Source organism: Protopterus annectens, chromosome 1.part0 (genome assembly GCF_019279795.1).
Source record: "Protopterus annectens isolate FY-2018-M chromosome 1.part0, PAN1.0, whole genome shotgun sequence".
Lineage (NCBI taxonomy): Eukaryota > Metazoa > Chordata > Ceratodontiformes > Protopteridae > Protopterus > Protopterus annectens.
The window spans coordinates 1,957,060,468-1,957,071,612 of NC_056725.1; the positions used below are offsets into that span (position 1 = coordinate 1,957,060,468).

At 42.6% G+C, this 11,145-nt stretch overlaps 1 protein-coding gene and 2 non-coding genes across 3 annotated transcripts in view; all 3 read left to right on the forward strand.

Moving 5' to 3' along the window:
- The window catches only part of RPS7 (ribosomal protein S7), a 254,090-nt gene that overhangs the window by 185,096 nt on the left and 57,849 nt on the right, over positions 1-11,145 (forward strand). The window lies entirely within an intron of this gene.
- Positions 8,119-8,339, forward strand: LOC122802290. Its single transcript, XR_006364911.1, has one exon. It is a non-coding gene; the product is annotated as a small nucleolar RNA SNORA73 family (small nucleolar RNA).
- LOC122802306 lies at positions 10,685-10,903 on the forward strand. The gene has a single exon (XR_006364913.1). It is a non-coding gene; the product is annotated as a small nucleolar RNA SNORA73 family (small nucleolar RNA).

Genomic DNA, 11,145 nt, shown 5'->3' on the forward strand with positions numbered 1-11,145 from the left:
AATAAAGGGGAAAGGATCTTACATTCCTTGGATGTACACAGACAACTACGTTTTTACCTTGACAGAACCAAGGACATCAGGAAATCAGAGCAATTGTTTCTTATGCTTCAAGTTCCCAAGGGAAAGCCATTTCAAAACTGACCATTTCTAAATGGATTGCTCATGGAATCAGATTTTGCTATTCACACCATGGAAAGCAAATCCCAGGGAGTATAAGGACTCTCTCCACGAGAGCTGCTGCCACTTCAGCTGCCTTCCTCAGGGGAGTTCCTACCAAAGACATTTTAGAAGCTGCAACTTGGAGTTCAGTGCATACTTTTTCAAAGCACTACAATCTACCTCTCTACTCTAAGTCTAGGGCAAGCTTTGCTTCTGCAGTCTTGCAGGGCCTTTAAGCCGCCCCCTCTACTTTGACCACCTCCCTTTCATTCTGCTTTGGGATTCTACCCTACAGTCATGACCAACAGTGAAACACGAACATAGTACAGTTGTGTACACTTACCATAAATGTAAATGTGCAAGTGTCTTCACTGTTGCAGTCTGGGTTTCCCTCCCTCCTGTCCCCCTTTTTTTCTTGTGTGGTTCCTTTTTTCACCATTCTTCTGAGGTGTATTTGCAAAGGGTATGGGACCTTACTCATTTTGGGACTCCAGACATCTGGGGCAAGAAAAACTGGAGAACATGGCGTCGGCTGTCAGCTTTGTACTCCTGGCCACTCTTCTACTAATTCCAAAGTTCAAAATCCTCACTCTGAACCTGTTGCTACCAATGCTAGAAAAGGATTCCTGGCTGGTAACCTTGGATCTCAAGAGGCTTATCTGCACATCCCTGTCAGGGAAAGTTGCAGGCAGTATCTTCGTTTCAGAGTGGGCAAGCAACATTATCAATTCTTTGTGCTGCCCTTTGGCTTTATCTACTGCTCCCAGAGTCTTCACAAAGTGCCTGGCCCCATTCATTGCTTTTTGCAAGCTGAAGAAAATTCAGATTTACCCATACTTGGACAACTGGTTCAAGCAAGTTCTCAGGAACCGCTACTAAAGGATCTGGAATTTGTCAAGACTCTCCACTCTTCCCTGGGTTACACTATCAATGTGGAAAAATCAAAAATGGTACCATCCAAGGAGATAACATTCCTGGGAGCGAGGCTGAACCCAGCCACCCAGATATCTCACCCAGGAGAAGCAGACTACTTTCAGTTTATTTTAAGGACTTGGCAAGCCTGTCCCAGCTCCTTGCAAGCTCTGGGATTCATGCCATCTTGTTGTTCTCATGATTCCATATGCAAGACTGCATATGAGGAAATTGCAATGGTACCTGAAGAACATTTGGTGTTATCACACACAGGACCTGGATATGCCCTTTCGAACACCTCTTGTCACTGAAGTTCTGACTACAGATGCATTTAGAGTATGCCTGGGGAGCACACCTGAGTGGCAGATGTATACAGGGACAGTGGAACGCCCAACAGGTGCACCTGCACTTAAATATGAGTTTATTGCAGTTTAACAGGCCTTAATAGCTTTCAAGCATCTTTCTCCAGGGACCTTGCTTGTCAGAACAGACAACACCACAGTCATGTGGTACATAGGCTGGGAGAGACCCGCTGTGCAGACAGAGCATGAATCTTTGGTCCATGGCAGCATCCCTGGACTTTCATCTCTTAACTCGGTTCCTTCCAGGCAGGCTGTGTTTTGGCAGACCAGTTGAGCAGGCGAACCCTGGATCCTCGCATGTGGCATCTGAACTGAGCAGTCTTTCACAGCATCATTCAACATTGGGGCGCACCTCAGGTGGATCTCTTCTCCCAGACAACCATCTTCTACATCTCGCACTAGACCGCATCACACCAGAGCCTGGAGAGTGGTTGCTCCGTCCTTCCCTTGGACGTTGCTATCATTTTACACCATCCCTCCTCTTCCTCTTCTACCCAGAGTGCTATTGAAGATCAGAGACCAACAACCAAGGACTATTCTCATAGCTCTGAACTGGCCCAGACAGCATTGGTATCCAGTGCTTCGCAGTCTCTCCCAATTTCCTCCTTGGCATCTTCCTCTGAAGCCAGATCTTTTGGTACAGGAAGAGGGAGTCCTTCTGCATCCTAGTCATCAGTCCCTCCATTTGGCAGCATGGCTCATTGTATAACTCCTTCCTCATCTTCCCTTTCCCAGCAGGTGGCTTATGTGCTGAGGGAAGCCAGGAGGCCTAGCGCTAGGAAGTCCAAAGCTTGTAAGTGGGAAAGATTCTGTCACTGGCTGCAGGCTAGAGGGGAATCTTCTCAGCCTACCCTTCCTCTGATCCTGGAATACCTGGCTGAATTGCTTCAGGGCTGTCTTTTCCTCTCTCAAGCTCCATGCTTCAGCCATTTCTGCTCATTGTTTTGAACAACCCATTTTCTCTCATCCCCTGATGAAAATTTTTCTCAGAGGTGCTTGCAACTTAAAACCTCCCAGAAGGGCACCTACTCCAGCCTGGGATCTTAATTTTGTTCTAGAGAAACTCTTCCTCCTTTTGAGCCAGTTGCCAATGCAGATTTAAAGTTTCTCTCTTGGAAGACTGCCTTCCTCTTGGCTGTAACTTCAGCAAGGAGGGTTTTGGAGCTGCAGGCTGTGATGGCTGTGGAGCCTTTTATTTTCCATACAGACAGGGTCTCCCCCTCCTTTATGCCCAAGGTGGTCTCTAGCTTGATTTAGTCAGTCCATACACCTTCCTACTTTCTTTCCTAATCCTCAAAATAGAGGTGAAAGGTTCTCTATGTACACAGCTCAGATTTTACCTGGACAGGACTAAAGGTCTTTGGAAATCAGCTCTGTTATTGGTCAGTTTTGACACTAGCTCAGGGCAAGGCTATGTCTAAGCAAGCCATTTCCAAGTGGATTGCGCATTGCGCCACCTTTTACTCCTTTCATGGTAAGGTTCCTTGTCATGGGATCAGGACCCACTCAATTAGAGCAGCTTCCACTTCTGCAGCCTTTTAAGGGGTGTCCCTACTAAAGATATTTTGGAGGCTGCCACATGGTCTCCTGTTCACTCACAAACCATTATAATCTGCCCCTGTTTTCCAGGGCAAGGTTTGCCACTGCTGTGTTGCAGTGCATCATCTCCAACCCTTGATTCTGTTGGTTCCTTCATTTTTCTCCTGGCTTTGGTAATCAACCCATTAGTTAGGACTGCAACAGTGGAACGTGAACATAGTACAGTTGTGTACACTTAACCATAAATGTAGATGTTGTGTATGCACTGTTGCAGTCCTGGTTTCCCTCCCTCCTTCCCCCCCTTTTTGATCCTCTCCTATTCCCTCTTCCTGAGGTACAGGCTGAATTGGATATTTGCAAAAATTGCTTTTTGGTTTAGCCTTTTTTCTGGGGGCTTCTGACTTGTGGCAAGAAAGACTGAGGAAGTGATGTCTGCTGCCTCCTTTTGTATTGAACGCCCTGACGTCCTTTACAACAGACTGCATCGGATGTCTTTAACTTACCTTTGGTATTCTGGCCGAGGGCTACCAGAAGCTGGATAACCCATTAGTTAGGACTGCAACAGTGAATCCACTTGAACATCTACATTTATGGTAAGTGTACACAACTGTACTTTCCTAAAGGCACAATGGTAAAGATCAATTATTGGAGTCTAGATCTAAAGCAGAAACCAATCACTCAATGCTAATTGCGGGTTCCGTGTATGCACACTGATTTCATCACCAGCAGTGGTGGTGACCATGGGTGGCTCTTGGGTGGGAGGGAGGTATTACAAGGGGAGGATGGTGTAAGGGTTATGGAGGCCATAAGAGGCCATCATTTATATATGCATCTTGGAGAGGAGGGCTGTTGTCCTAGCATTGCAGGAAGGGGCATCTACCTTGTGGACAAACTAAGCAGGTCAATCCTAGTGCCCAAGTTGTCAGTGCAACAGTGGTACCGCTGATTTTCATTCACTGTGGCTTCCTTGCTAGTCCTTTTCCTCTGCCATTTAACACCATTTTTACGTTTTTCATTATGCTTTTGAGGTATAGTCCCCATGAGACTCTCTGGTCAAGCATTGACCTCCTGGGCTACTGTATGCTTGTGCTCATTTGTCTGACTCGCACATCCTTAGAATCATCAGATGCAAGTTGTCTATCCTTCTTGCCCCCTTCACCCCAGGCAGATGTTTCCTAGCTTCAGGCCTCCTATAAGGGGAATACCTCTTAATTTCCACCTGTCTAGAATGCCTCACCTGGTCTTTCACGACTTCTAACAGCTTGGGTGGGCCATAATGAGATAGTTTAGGTTTTCTCCTTCACAAAAGGATTCCTCATGCAGATTTGAATCACAAGCAGTGGAAACTGTAATTAGCTGGGCATCTGTCCCAGCCATTGACCCCTCTGCTGCTAAGGGCAAATATTTTATCTGCAGACAGGTGGAGTACCTCAGGGTTCTGTTGTGGGACTGCTTGTTTGGCATCTACTTCTCTGAAGTACAGGCCAACACTAAGGGACTCTGGCTAATAAAGTTTGCAGATGACTGCAAACTGGGAGCCATTGTTGAATCCCCAAATGATGTGGATAGTCTATATAAAAAAGGGCTTTACAGAAACAGATTCTTGGTGCCAGAGCCATGGGCTCAAGCTCAATGCCAAGAAATGTATAGTTATCCCCTTTGAGGAAAAAATGTGTACCCGTGAATTGCTGCATAGGTGGCAGTACACTAAATACACCGTAAGTGTGATGAGAGACAGGCATAAAGCAAATGCCCTATGCTGACAATCTATAAAAAAAAAAAAAAAAACTCCAGCTGTACTCTGGCATACTGTCTACTCGGAGGTGGTCTCTGCTCAACATACAAGGCCATGTCAAACCCAGAGCTCTTGGACATGCTACACTTAAAGAAATCCCAATCCCTCAGACACACGCTCCAGGGATTTAAACCTTATCCTAATGAACAAAACCTGCTGGAGGGATAGGTTCCTGACCAAGACTCCCCTGACTCTGGAATAGACTGGCCATACATGTCAAGCAGAGCGCCTCTTTGGCCCTCTTCAAAAGAAACCTCGATTGGATGGGAGATGGGTAATTCACCCCAGGAATCACATCAGTCGCCCTGCTAGATGGGTCCAGGGAAATAAATACTGTGGGAAGAAATAGCCAGGGAATTGTTATGGCTAGGGTTGTATAGGCCCTAGGGCCGATAGCCTAGTACCAACCTATGAACCTACTATGTAGATTATGGCTCTATCTTCTCCATTATAAATCTTCACTTTGTAACCATTTCTAATTTGTGTTTAGGAATTCTGTTTGCTTGGGTTCCTCAAACTTGAAGCTTTCCTGAGATGGTTTCCTTTTCAGACCTCAAATTAGGGAACCTTCCTTGGACCTCTTTGTATGGGAAGTTTTGGTGAAACGTCCATTTGATCCGGTGTCTACAGCAGAGTTTAAGCTTTTTCATTGAAAACCTTTATTTCTAGTCACTTTCTTTTGTCATAGAATTTCTGAACTTTAGGCTGCTGTTTAGCCTTTCACAGGGCTGCATGTGTTCATACCGGTCTTTCCCTTTTTCCCCAAAATGGCTTCTGAGAAGCAATGGTTCCTGTGCCCCCCCCCCCCCCCCAAGTCAAGCTAGTAGGTGTGAATACATGTTACATACTTTGGATCTCCATAGGCAGTTCGAGATTTGGTTATATGAAGATAAAAATCTTCTATGAAACCTCTTAATTTCCTTTGCAGGTAACTGTCTTGCTTATCCAATCTCTCTCCTTAAAGACTGCTTTCATATTGCATTTCTTGTACTCTTATTTGTAATGGCCCCCTTGGATGTAAGCTGAAGGATCTTTCCACTAGGGCTTGTCACTTGGAGAACTGCACCCACAGACTCAACGTGTTTTTCATCATGGTTTCGTGTTTCCCACATTAACACCACTCTAGGACTACCTACAGAGTTTTAAGTATTTTTATTTGTAAATGTGTCCACATGGGGAGTAGCATCTTGAAGTGATCCTGATTGTTTGTTTTGTCTCTAGGTATCCCACAATTCAGTGCTTGTCTGTGGGGGGTGGGCACACAGGCCTCCTTCCTAAAGCTCCTGTCATTGCATGCATACACTGCTGTCTTTCACTCACTTTAAAGCAGCATTTCATGCTGTTCACTGACCACGTAAACCCAAACAATGCAAATGCCATAGAACAGACTTTCAAAGTGCTTTTTAATTGTGCTTCTTTTTAGAATGGCTAAATTGCAGTCTTTTGTGAAGCCGGAATTGTACCACTTCACCCCCCCCCCTTCCACTCTTAACTTGGCTGAAGGTTAATTTGAGGAGTTACCTGCTGTGATTGACTGCACATAGCAGAAGACTTGACTCCTTTACTTCCTGTGCAGGTAGGGTGAGGATCAGGGAGCTGTGACATCACAACATGGGTGGGTTTTTAGGACTGTCGTGGTGATGTCAGTTTGGAGAGGGAATTGACCAGAAAACTAGCTGTATTCATTGGCTTTGCCTCCAATGATTTGGAGACTGCAGCAAGCTTTTCCATGGTAGGCTAAGTATTTGTGAAACCACCACAGTACAGTATGGTATTCTAGTGGAGAGTCTGTTTTAAAATATTTTAAAGCTGTATTCCTAGTAGGGACTGCAAATAGGGAGAAAAAGGACAGAGAAGTTGAGCATTTAATAGAATCCCATTGTCCTTTAAGTAGGCTTAAAGTAGCTGCTTTGCAAATCGAAGAATAACTGGACTGCATTGCATATGTTTGAGCATTACAGATTGCAGAGTTTCTTAGGGGGGGCCCAAGTCAGGTTGAGCAGACTGAATAGGATACGGTGTGAATTTGCCATAATCCTAAACTTGATTCACATCCATCTGATAACACTCCCCTGTCCCCTTGCAAACTGTCACTTTGTAAGACTTGAAGGATATTTTGATGTCACTTTCTTAGCTCCCCATTTCATTGGTACTAGACTCTCGGGGGGGGGGGGGGTGGGGGTGATGAGGCTGGAGCTCTACCTTTGTCATGTGTGATCCGATGAGTGGCTTGGACCTATAAATTGTATTGAGCAGGTGTGAAGCAAAGTATCCAGCATAAAGTACTGGACTACAATTTTGTGTAGCTGCCATCTGGTTTGTAGCATGAAGTTCATATGCAAAGATTTGGCCGTTAAGTTAGTTGTCTGAATCTGGTATGCCTTAAGAATGAAGTAGGTGAATTTTGATGTGGAAGTTGCAGCTTCCAGTTGTAATCTGAGGTTTATAAGTGTGTGGAACTTGTACACTTCATTAGTGCAAGGCAGCTGTTGAAAGTCTCACAGATTGTAAACTTTGCCACTTCATACAGTGGACAGATTCAAAGTGCCATTTTGAACGGCTTTTACATTTATTGGGTGCTTAACTGCCACACTTCCATTTGTGTTCCAGCAAAGTTGGCGGCTAGCAATGTACTTTTCTGTAGTATGGGGCTATAGTTTAGTAGCATTGAGTGGAACTTCATGCACCTTTTTTGTATTGGAGGTTTTTAATTTCCTGAAATTGTAGTAGAATTGTGCTAGTGTTGTGTAACCTGCATAGCTGCTGTTTTGCTGTGAGCCTTGCTGTTGTAATGTCTGGCATTACTCATCCCAGGTAATGATGGGAGTGGTAGTCCAGATATTGAATATCCATGAGTATAAAGCAACTGGACATAGAGTTGCTACTTCCATGTGGTGTGTTAGGGAAGGTTAATTGTTTGGTGGGGAGGCTGGCAGTTTCCTATCTTGCAAGTTTTGTTTGGATATTTTTGTATAGGAGCTTAGTGACTGGAATGTCAGTAGGTGAAGCAGTGGAACATTCAGTCAGTTGCATGACATTACTTTTTCGCCTGCATTCCTGAATGATTATTTCCGTATCACTAATGTTGCACGTGACCCTCTGAATATGGCACATGTTTTCTCTTCAGTCTTGTCTTAACTGTGTTATGTTGATGGTAAAGCATTTTAATCTGTCTTTGGGGTTGGCTTCTAGTAGGTGATAAGAATTTTTAAGTCTTGGGATTTGAATGTTTGTAAGCTAACACTTGCCAACTATAGAGTAGCTTCTAAATGTTTGTGGTAAGCAGTACTGATTTTGATACTCTTCTGTTTAATGGTAGTGGATTTTTTTTCATTGGTTGGTAACTTTTTACCAATGTGGATAACCATTTGAGGTTGCTCTCTAATGGCTCTGTCCATGTGGCTTATGGGAGCATAGCATTGAATGCAGTGATGTACATTCCTGTTCCACACCGTTGGAGAGCAAGTTTGCCTTGCACTTTCTGGTTAGCGAGGACAGCATCCTGTATATTCCTAAAACTCCTCAGAGTCTTTGGGCAGTTACTGAGGAGACAAACCATGCAGGATACAGACTTAAGAAGTGGAGATTTGGAGCTGATGTGGGCTTTCTACAGTGGATCTAGTTATAGAATTCATGACCGTGGTTCTATCTAACAATTTCATCTATTTTAATGGCGAATTTTTTCGTCAAAAAAGTGGAGTTGCCATGGGTGCGCCTTGCGCTAGTGCGTATGCTAATATAGTGTTGCATAAGTGGGAAACTGAATACATTCATTCTATCAATTGGAAGCCATACATCAAATTTTACAAAAGATATCATGACGATATCTGTATTCTTTGGGAGGGCACAGAAGAGCAATTACTCATATTCAAGGATTATTTGAACAGTACGACTAGCTTCCTTAAATTCACTTACGTTATTAGCAACACAACTCTTCATTATTTAGATATTCATCTGATCAAAAATCCAAATCATACAGGTTTCTGTTCTAAGGTGCATAGAAAAGGCACATATTCTAACTCCTTCCTCCATTTTGACAGTGGACACCCTCTTTACATCAAGAAAGGTATCATCAAGGGTCAATTAGTAAGAGCCTGCAGAATGTGTAGCACCACCGATTTCTTTCTCGAAGAGGTTGATTTTCTCAGAACTCTATTTTTGGATAGGGGCTATCCACTAGCTTTTTTTCAGGACATCCTTAGTGAGATCCTTATTAAGAGACCAGTTTTTTCCACCATTACTAGGTGCTGGAGCACCATTTCCTAGAGCTCGAACAAGGACAGATCAGAACAGTTCCAAGAGTTTTGTTTACACCTATTCAGCTGATGCATGTTTCATAGAAAGGACTATGAAGGTTTTTTGGCCGGTGGTTACCTCCCACGATGAATTTAGCAATTTGTTTCCCCCCAACATTTCCTTTGTTAGAAAAAGGAACACTAACCTGAAGGGTATTTTTGAACAAAACATGAACACTAAGGACAAGTTAGAACACTCTAGTTGTCACAAAAGGAAGGGAACGTTCCCATGTGGTAGATGTCATCAATGCCCCTTCATTGCAAACACTCACAAAGTACAGGTCTCTGCTCGTAACATCACTTTAACAGCTAGGGAGTATTACTCATGTTACTCTTCGGGAGTGGTATACCTAGGTTTTTGTGAGGTTTGCGCATCTTTTTATGTGGGCAAAACTGAAAGGGCTTTGAAACGAAGGATATATGAACATTTTTATGACATCAAATGTAAAAAAGAAACCAATGCCTTTTTCAGACATTCTTTGGTATGTCCTAACATGTCTATTCGTTTCTTTGTTCTTGAAAAAGTTTCTCCTGATCAGAGAGGAGGGGATTGGGAAACTACACTTTCCTCTAGAGAATTGTCCTGGCAATTAAAACTGAACGCGACAAGGTATCCAGGCTTAAATGACAACTTAAGTTTAGCCAGTATACTCAAAGCTAAAAGAAATGTTCTTTGAATTTTATCTAGTTTCCCAAGGTTTATTATTCCTCTACATCCCCCCTCCTTGTTCATCCCTCTCATGTTTGAGGCCACACATCCACACATTGAGTACTTTTTTCTCTGTTTAACCTATGTAGGTACTGGCTATGGTCCTTTACATGATCCACATGGCGTTCCCTTCATTCATTTATTTATCTTGCACTTTCAGTCTAGTTCCTTCAGGGTAACCCACTGGGCTCATGTTAACTGTGCATTCCCAACCGTTAGTTGACAGAATCTTGGTCTTTGACTTTGACAAGAATATTTCTAATATTTTCAAGTGTTGCCTGTATTAGGATTTTCAAAGTTTTTAACTAAATATTTTTATATGTTTGCACTCTTGTTTACAGTATCTTTTTTCCAATGCACTGTATGTATTTTTTCTATTTTAAAGTTGTTCTTAAATTAAGTTAATGTATGCCAATACAAGTAATATATGTTTTTAAGCAATTAACCAATGGTTTTAAGCCAAGCACTTTATATATATATATATATATATATATATATATATATATATATATATATATATATATAATCACGTGAAAGCATTATGTGGATTTGAGTTCTTGTTCATTAAATACGTTGTCTTTGGATTATACTTGGTTTCATTTTTTAAACCTTATTGACTGTTTCGTTCAGCTGGATTATTTATCAGCCTATTTTTTCACTTTATTATCGGTGGACAGACAGTGTTTGTTCCGGGGAAGGTATCTTCCGCATCCTACTTATTGGTTTTTGAGTGCTGATATTTTTTGGCTTCTAGTAGGTGATAAGAATTTTTAAGTCTTGGGATTTGAATGTTTGTAAGCTAACACTTGCCAACTATAGAGTAGCTTCTAAATGTTTGTGGTAAGCAATACTAATTTTGATACTCTTCTGTTTAATGGTAGTGGATTTTTTTTCATTGGTTGGTAACTTTTTACCAACGTGGATAACCATTTGAGGTTGCTCTCTAATGGCTCTGTCCATGTGGCTTATGGGAGCATAGCATTGAATGCAGTGATGTACATTCCTGTTCCACACCGTTGGAGAGCAAGTTTGCCTTGCACTTTCTGGTTAGCGAGGACAGCATCCTGTATATTCCTAAAACTCCTCAGTCTTTGGGCAGTTACTGAGGAGACAAACCATGCAGGATACAGACTTAAGAAGTGGAGATTTGGAGCTGATGTGGGCTTTCTACAGTGGATTGCTATTGGTGTTTTATTTTCAGTTTGCTAATGTCTGTTTTGTTCAAGTTTGCGTGAGTTGTACTCCACAATGTTGAATAAGAGAGTGCTGAATTCTTGATACTCCATACTTTCCTGAACTTGCTAATCCTTTTGGATTTGTAGTGGATGCATTTGTGTTCTTTGCAACTTGTACAGAAGTGCAGCATATTGGTTT